The following is an 8658-nucleotide window of genomic DNA, read 5'->3' as shown; positions in this document are numbered from 1 at the left end:
CTTTACAATTACTTTTTTCCCCAGAAGATAACAGTATTCTTGCTGTACAATTCACAATCCTTATATTATCTTTTATTCCCCTATAGATATAAGTGTGCTCCATTTCCTATTCGTTTTCATAAACATAGTTGAAAGTTAAAACACACTAGGAGGGTAGTTTCTTTGGTTTCTGGGCCTTTTGTCTGTGATGTCCGAGACATGAACAGTTTGGCCAATACATGTATATGGCTGTCAATTGTTGGGTGATATATTCCTCCGATTTAAAAAATACAAGCAGAAAGTGGATCTGGATGGGGCAAACTGCAACTCACTTTCTTCTGCAGCCCTCTCACCAGGTCGGCAGGGTCTGCTCCTTCACTTGACTGATGTAGTCAGTGAGCTTGCAGACATTTCCTCCTATTGCTCCAGGGCGTCCAGGACAATGCCCACGGGCATCCTCTTTGACGGATTCCCTCCTCCATTATATTCTCCATTTTGTTCTTGAGGTTCCGAAGTCTGAGAGATGCATGGATAAACATCAGCAACAAAGGAAAAAGTGATGCCGAACACAAAGACCATGACCCCAAACATGGACATGAGGAAGTAGCTAGCCACCATGACCACCATGACGAAGGTCGTGGGTACTGCTTCTCCATCCTGCAGAGGATGTCTTTATTGTGGGCTGCCCACACAAACCAGGTGAACGCCGGCACCACCACCGTTCCTCCAGGGATCATGCTGAAGGGGCTCAGGAACCCCACAACTGAAATCATCATGGCAGCCACCACCAGGTAGTGGGTCTGATAGAGCAGGTTGCTTGCCACGTGGTTGTTCCATTTGGATATGTCCCTGAAGTCCGGCCGGGCTAAACGGTGAGAGCCTGGGAAGAAATTGTCCCAGGCTGGGAACAGGGCGATGTTCACGTCCATGTCTGGTCTCGGCCTCTGGTTCGTCGCCTCTGGAATCTGGAGGCCATAGGTCCTGCATTTGGCTAGCCAGTGAGTGGGACCACTGAAGTGGGAACGTAGGCCCTGGGGTGGGGATCCCACCACAGCCCTGTGACATGAGAATGAAGCAGAGGGGCTGTGGGCCTCGTGTGTTTGCTGTGGGTGCATGCGTGTGCATGAGTGTTGGGATGGATTGGACAAGAAAGGGAGAAGGAATAAGGGAGAGATAAATGATGAAGAAGAACTTGGAGAAACATTGAATTAGATGTATTCTGACAGCGTGTGGGCCCACAGCTGTAACATTGTAAGTCACTTTCTTAGAGAGGAATTTACTTCCTAAGCTTTGCACAGCTTCATAAGCCTGGCATGTGCATGAGAACAAAACCTAGAAACCTGAGAAGGGAAAATGAGGGTTTGTACAAATGTGGTTTGAAACCACAACTGGTGATTTTGTCAGTTCAAGGGGTTCTTAGGACTGGGGCCCAGCACTGCTAGGAGCTGAATCTGCTCAAGTACTTGCTTCCAGTGCTTCAAATGGAATTTTAAAGAACAGAACTTTTAAAAATGTATGGCCTTGAAATCTGGGCTAAGAAGGAAATTAAAGGGAATTTTGGATCTGGGGATGAGCCCAGGATTGGAGCATCAGTAGAAGATCTCTGTTCAGGAGATCTTCCAGAAACGGGGTGTTCACATGACCATTGCAGACCCAGGTTCCTTCTCTCTGATCCCATCTGCAAGAATATCCACTGCTCTAAAACTAGTGGGAGTATACCATATGCTTGGAAATTGTGGCTGATCTAATGAATAAAAAAATCAAATCCTGGTAGAACTGGAATTGCTCTGGTCTTCCAAGTCAACATGAAATGCCCCTCCTGCATGAAGTCTTTCCCACTTACCTGGTATCACAGCTATTTTGCACTATATGTAGCTTTCCTTGAGTCATGGCACTTGTGATCTTTCAGCCTGTGGAGCCGGTAGCCCAGTGCCTCTCCCGTATTAGGCCCAGGTTGATGTTAAATTACGTGAATTTATATGTAAGTGACCATTCATTAGGCAGTAACATTTCTTTATCCAGACAAATGAAGGAAAAGGTTCTGAAACTCTTGCCTGTGTGATGTTCTAAGATCTGTAATTGCATCTGACTAATTAATTGGAAGCTGTAATGCTGGGGAGATTAAAATGAGGTTCAGCTACATAATGAGAATGGCCCACTAACCCCAATGAGGATAGGAGGTCTGTAGGTAACAGGGGGCCACTTTGTGGCACTCTTTAGCTCAGCTCAGACAACATCTTCCTGCCACCCGGGGATTCCCACGTTCCACACAGCACAGAATGGCAAACGCAGAGCAGACTTCGTCAGTTCCTCAATTGAGGTCCTATGCAGATGCTGACTGTCCTTTAGGAGATGGACAGAGCCTTGCTGCCCTAGGATGCCCTGTGTGCAGGGCCCTTTCCCCAAGGTTTACATGGAAGGAGGCTGCACAAAGACCCAGAGAGCAGAGGGTCCAGTGTGTGACATTCTCTCTCTCTCTTTTTTTATTTTTAAATCTTTATTGTTGGATGTAAAATGTATTACAGATGTTCCACATTTTCCCCCACTGACCCCCTCCTTCCCACTCCCGCCCCCCTCCCGCCTTTTCCCACACTATTGTCTGTGTCCATTGGTTATGCATATAAGTTCTTTGGTTTATTTCTTCCCACCCCCCAGCCCCTTTCCCTTTGAGGTTTGTCAGTCTAGCAATGAATTTGTGCTTCTTAATCTCTTCACCTTTTTCACCCGTTCCCCCAACCCCCTCCCATCTGGCAACCAACAAAATGTTCTCTGTATCTATGAGAATGTTTCTGTTCTACCTGTTCATTTTGTTTGTAGATTCCATTGTTGATAGATATGTATTCATTGCCAATTTGTTTGTTCATACATTTTATCTTTTTCTTCAAAAAGACCCGTCATCATTTCACATAATAACAGTTTGGTGGTGATGAATTCCTTTAACTTTTTCTTGTCTGGGAAAGTTTTTATATGGCCATCGATTCTAAATGACAGCTTTGCAGGATAGAGTCATCTTGGTTGTAGGTTCTTGGTTTTCATCACTCTGAATATTTCCTGCCACACCCTTCTGGCCTGCCAAGTTTCTTTTGAGAAATTAGCTGACAGCCTAATGGGAACTCCCTTGTAGGTAACTAGCTGCCTTTCTCTTGCTGCTTTTAAGATTCTCTCTTTGTCTTGAACCTTTTGCATTTTGATGATGATGTGTCTTGGTGTGGGCCTCTTGGGGTTCATCTTGTTTGGGACTCTCTGTGCTTCCTGGACTTGTATGTCTGTTTCCTTCACCAAGTTAGGAAAGTTTTCTGCCATTATTGTTTCAAACAGGTTTTTGATTTCTTGTACTCGCTCTTCTCCTTCTGGCACCCCCAAGATGCAAATGTTGGCACGCTTGAAGTTGTCCCAGAGGCTCCTTACACAATCCTCATTTTTTTGGATTCTTTTTTCTTTTTGCTGTTCTGATTGGGCATTTTTTGCTTCCTTATATTTCAAATCGATGGTTTGCTCCTTGGATTTACGTACTCTGTTATTGAAGGTGTGTAAATTATTCTTTATTTCAGTTAATGCCTCCTTCAATTCTAACTGTGTATCCATGATTTCTAACTGGTCCTTTTTTATGCTCTTGAGGCCCTCCCTAAGTTCACTGAGGTTTTCACTAAGTTCATTGAGCAACCTTATAAGCAGTATTTTGAACTCAGTATCTGTTAGGTTGCTTATCTCCATTTCACTTAGTTCTTTTATTGGGGTTTTGTTCTGTTCTTTCATTTGGGACCTGTTTCTTTGTCTCCTCATTTCGGCTGCCTTCCTGTGTTTGTTTCAGTGTATTACTTAACGAGAGGTATGGGGCTCGCTGAGACCAGATGCTGCTCGTATGAAAGAATTTAGGAAAAACCTGAAGCAGGATCCAAGACAGGCCAATCCTATGGTTAAGCAAGTGGCAACAGCTTGGGTGGGCTTGAAAGTTGGGTGGGGTGGGGCCACCAGTGTGAGCCAGGTTGCTGGATATGGCGACTGTCTATGCCCCAGGGAAGGGCTCACCAAAGGAACAAAGGCCTCTTACAGCACGTTTGTCCCAGAGAAAGCCCCCTCTCCAGCCCTCACTTTAGTGCCAAACAGCTCAGTTCTTCCCTGTATGTCTCTGGTGCCCCTTGAGCTGCCTCCCCTCCAACCTTAGAGGGAGAGAGTCGGATAAGTCCGTGCGCAGGCCCTTTAAGGAACTGCCTGGGGCTCCAGCCGCTTCAGCTTCCCTGGGCCTCAGTTCCCGCTGGTTTTTCCAGCCAGAAGTTATGGGGACTTCTCTTCCTGGCCCTGGAACCCTGAGCGGGGCGCCTGGTGTGGGACGGGGACCCCTCAGTCCTCAGGAAGGACCTTCCCAGCCGAGGTAGCCTCCTGATTTTTATCCACCACACTTGGGTGTGGGACCAGCCCGTTGCGCCTCCGCCCCTCCTACCAGTCTGGATGTGGCTGCTGCTTTAATTCCGTAGTTGTAGGACTTCCATTCAGCTTGATTTCAGGTGGTTTTGAATGATGGTTGTTCTGTAGTTTAGTTGTAACTTTGATGTGGTTACCTACTCCGCGTTTACCTACGCCGCCATCTTGACCAGAAGTCCAGTGTGTGACATTCTCAAGTGCAAGGCTGCACCCTAACAGCTTCTGGTTGTTGAGAACCAAGAACTTTATATTCACTCTCTCTCATTCTTTTAAGCTATGCAATGTAAGTATTAATTTTCATATCACCTTTGTATACCCAATATCTAGCACAATATGTGATATACTGTGCATTGATTTTAGTTCAATTTTTTTTCTTTTTATGTTCTCAGTGCTTTCAGCTTATTATTTTTATGGGCATAAGGAAACACACTCTATTGTCTTGTGGGACAGAGAGAAATCTAATGTTGATAATAATACTGAAAATGATAATTATAAGAATGTGGAGGGTAACACTCTTCTTTTGTGTTATTTGCTCATAACACAAAGGAAAATGCAAATATTGGAGAGGGTCAGGCCTCCAGATGTCACATTTTGAACCCTCCATTTTTGCACATGGAAACTTTTGCTGTTCCATTTCCTTACTATCTCCTAAAATGCTCCAAGAGTGAGTTGGTTTCATATGTGACTGGTGACACCCAGTTCCACTTAGCTGGTCATGGACTCCGCCTAACAAAGAGGCCACACCTGTCCTAGAGCCCCTTCACTTCCTCAGCAGAGTCTTTGTGCTGCATCCCCAGAGCTTTATTTTTAGATGTCTTGAGGGGGGAGTGAATCTACCCATGTTGTATTTCAATCTACAGTGGACTTTGTCTTCTACCTCGGTAGTTTAAGGTCAGAAGTTATGCCCGAGACCATTGTCCCAGGGCTTTGTTTGCACTTCGGAAGTGTGTATTAAACACACTGAAATAATCTGCAGTAATTTATGATAAGATGGGATAGAGAGAAGGGCCTAATGAGAGGGCTTTGAGATGCTCACAGTTTCTTTGTCATTGAGTAAAAGTATATTTTAATCTTTCTTCGTCCACATCCTGCCATCTGGCCTTGTGGCAAAATCAAAAGGGAATTGTGCCTGAAGACTAAAGGCAGAACATGACTTGCGTGTCAGCTTAAACGGATAACTTCCCCCAAAGTCCTCATTAGTCAAGAGACACTATTGTGTTGCCATGGGCAGCAGCACTTGATAAACAGCACTCTTGCATTTTCTTCCCATCTGTGGCCTCAAAAGAATTTATAAATTAGAATTTCATGCACATTCTACTTTCTTTGTTGCCAAACGCACTGTCTACTTTGAAATCCCCAGGGCCAACAGACTGTGAATATTCAATAAATAATATCACTTCGTTAGCACTAGTTTTCTTATTTCTATAATGACAGCATTTGATTAGGCTATCTTCAACGTCCTTTTTTTGGGACAAAATATAGACTATTTTAGAGAATTCTGAGATCCAGTGAACACTTTGCAAAGCTGAAGGTGTCCACACTGAGTTAGGCAGCACACAGTCTCCCATCTTCTGCACATGAACACACTGAAAGGCAGTGGTGTTTGTAACTGAAATTTCCATTTTCAGAAGCATCACCATGAGGCTGCACATGTCTCCCAGAGCTGGGATGCCCTAGTGCTCTTTAAGGGTCCTTGCTAGCTGCCTCCTGCCATGTGGAGCCTCAGCAGGCATGGGGCTAGAGTCTAATGGTCAGGGGCCAGGAGATGACTAGCTCTTCATGGCTTTATCTGGCACCAACACATGAAATAACTTACTGGGCACCTTGTGTCTCAGTTTCATCTGGAAACAGGTAAGGAGGATGCCTTTGTGACATTTCTATGTCCACAGTTTGTCGAAGGTTTGACTATGAATATTAGCATTTGTAAGATGCCTGCTAATTGATAGAGAGTTTTCACTTTCATGATCTCTTATAATCCTTTTACCCACCAGGAAGACTGACTAGATACTATTGTTATTATTGCCTTTTTGCAAGTGAAGTAACTAGAGCACCAGAGAAATTGAGTTGCCCATTATATCAGAGCAAGTAAATGGCAGGTTTGAACTCAGATGTTTAAAGTTTACATCTGGGGCTTTTCCTCTGGCCATATTGTTGCCTGAGAAATTCTATAAGTGATCTGTCTATAACATTTTTCAAAATGAAGATGGCCTCTTTGGCATTTTCCATCATTCTTGCCCAAGTAATCACTCTGCGTGTAGACTCTCCAGTTCCTGCTCCTTACATTGTCCTTTGTACCTTGTTTACATTCCTCCCTTACATGGTGATTACAATTGTATGTATTTTGTTACACTTGACTCTCCAAGGAATGTTAAATAGATAAACAGTTTTAGAAAATTATCAAGGAAAGTGAACAAAGCTCCATCTTGATGCATACAAAGAACACTTTTGCCCATGCAGTTCTCATAGCTGTCCCTCCTGTTCCTGCACCCACCCAAGGCATACATTCTTCCATCCATCCATCTTTAGTCCATTCACCTATTCACCTATTTATCCATCCATCCACCTATCCATTCAATCATCTGTCCAATATTGACTGTGTACCTACTATGTTTCAGGCACTCTGAATGGCTTCTGGGTTACAATAATAAATAAAAACTACACAGAATTTTTCCTCATGGATCTTAAAGTTCATTGGAGGATAAGGAGCAGCAAGTGGACAACTACAATTGTGTGAGAAGTGCTCTGATGGGGGAATGTTGGGAGTTATGCAAGCTTGCATAAATTAGCCTTTGTTTCTTTGTCTTTAAGTCGTTCCTTAAATTTCACTTTCCCTGAAAGAAATTCTACTAAGGTTGATTTCTCACCAGAGGGTACTATTTTTTTTGGCATTTGTCATATTCTTATAAATTTACTTATTCTTTTATGTACAATATCTGCTTATCTATCTATCTATCTATCTATCTATCTATCTATCTATCTATCTATCTATCATCTATCTATGTTATATAGCTTGATTGACTTGAAATTCCGAACTTGGCTATTTGCAGATTAATGATGCTTTGCCCTCTCTGGACACATCACTATGAGAATGTGCATGGTGCTTTTGTGTTTGGCCAAAGAAGGTGTGATCTTTGTTTTGTTTTGGGGCCAGGAGCAAGGATAACAGATGACAGCAACAGAGGGCATGGTTTCTATTGCATCTGCCCTCTGGGCTGGGGTGACTCTTGTAGGAAGAGTGCATTTGGGGTCAGAAGCTAAGGAAGCTTTTTTCAGGGAAGATTTTGTAAAATGTGGGGTACAGGGCTTTTGAGAAAATGGCTCCACATACCTGTCAGATGTCTGCACTCCTCTGGCACCCTGAGGATTGGTGGCTTTGAGTATCAGGGGATAGTGTTCGGATAATTACATCTATGTGCTCTCATGGGCACAGTAAGCAGTACCAAGGTAGGGAACCTTCCCCTTCTCTTCAGGGTCATGGGTATTGACATGAGGGGCCTGAGAGGAGAAGGAAATGGTGGCTGCAGCTGACAGTTTGGCTTGTGAGCAGGATGTTTCTTTAGAACAGTGTTGCTGAAGGTCTAGCCTGCACACATAGGTTGGGGGAGCCTTCTCTGCACACACTGTAGATTTCTGTCCTGCTTCCTGAGCTGGAATCCAGGGCTCAGGATGTCAAAGGCCATCTCCGAGGTTCCTCTGAGGCCATCTCCGAGGTTCAATCTGTTGTAGACTTGGCAGTGCTGCATATATGTGTCAGGTTCTCAAAAATGAAGTACCCATTGATTTCTCTCTGGTTTACGGAAGTGCTACAGAGATCTGGGCTTGAGATTTGGCTCTTACTACTTATTAACAGTGCATTTCCCACGTTACCCCACTTAAGCTCTAGCCTCATATTTTTAGCTGCTACACCATTGTACACAACTTTCCTCTCAGCTAAAGTTCCTCTCCCCACCCCCTACTATTTCAACGTATCCCACCATCCCTTAGGGCTCTGTTCACAGAGGCAACACCCGTATAAGTCCTCTCAGTTGTCCCAGAGTTCTCTTTGTTTTGTTTTAATCCTTACCTGAGGATATTTTTCTATTTATCTTCAGATAGAGTGAAAGGGAGAGAAAGGAGGAGAGAGAAACATCAACGTGAGAGGGACAAATTGACTGGTTGCCTCCCACACAACCCCAACCAGGGCCAGGACGAACTGCAACCGAGGTATGTGCCCTTAGTGGAAATCGAACCCGTGACTCATTGGTCCATGGGCTGACG

The 8658-nt window shown here is 44.1% G+C and overlaps 1 pseudogene; it reads right to left on the bottom strand.

The window, feature by feature from the left end:
* Window positions 1-328: 328 nt before the first annotated feature.
* Window positions 329-908, bottom strand: LOC118619226 (annotated as a pseudogene).
* Between the last annotated feature and the right edge of the window lie 7750 nt (window positions 909-8658).

The sequence above is a fragment of the Molossus molossus genome, unplaced genomic scaffold, assembly GCF_014108415.1.
Source record: "Molossus molossus isolate mMolMol1 unplaced genomic scaffold, mMolMol1.p scaffold_m16_p_6, whole genome shotgun sequence".
In the NCBI taxonomy this organism is placed as follows: domain Eukaryota; kingdom Metazoa; phylum Chordata; class Mammalia; order Chiroptera; family Molossidae; genus Molossus; species Molossus molossus.
The sequence above is the reverse complement of the archived record's forward strand: the minus strand, read 5'-3'. Positions and strand labels throughout refer to the sequence as shown.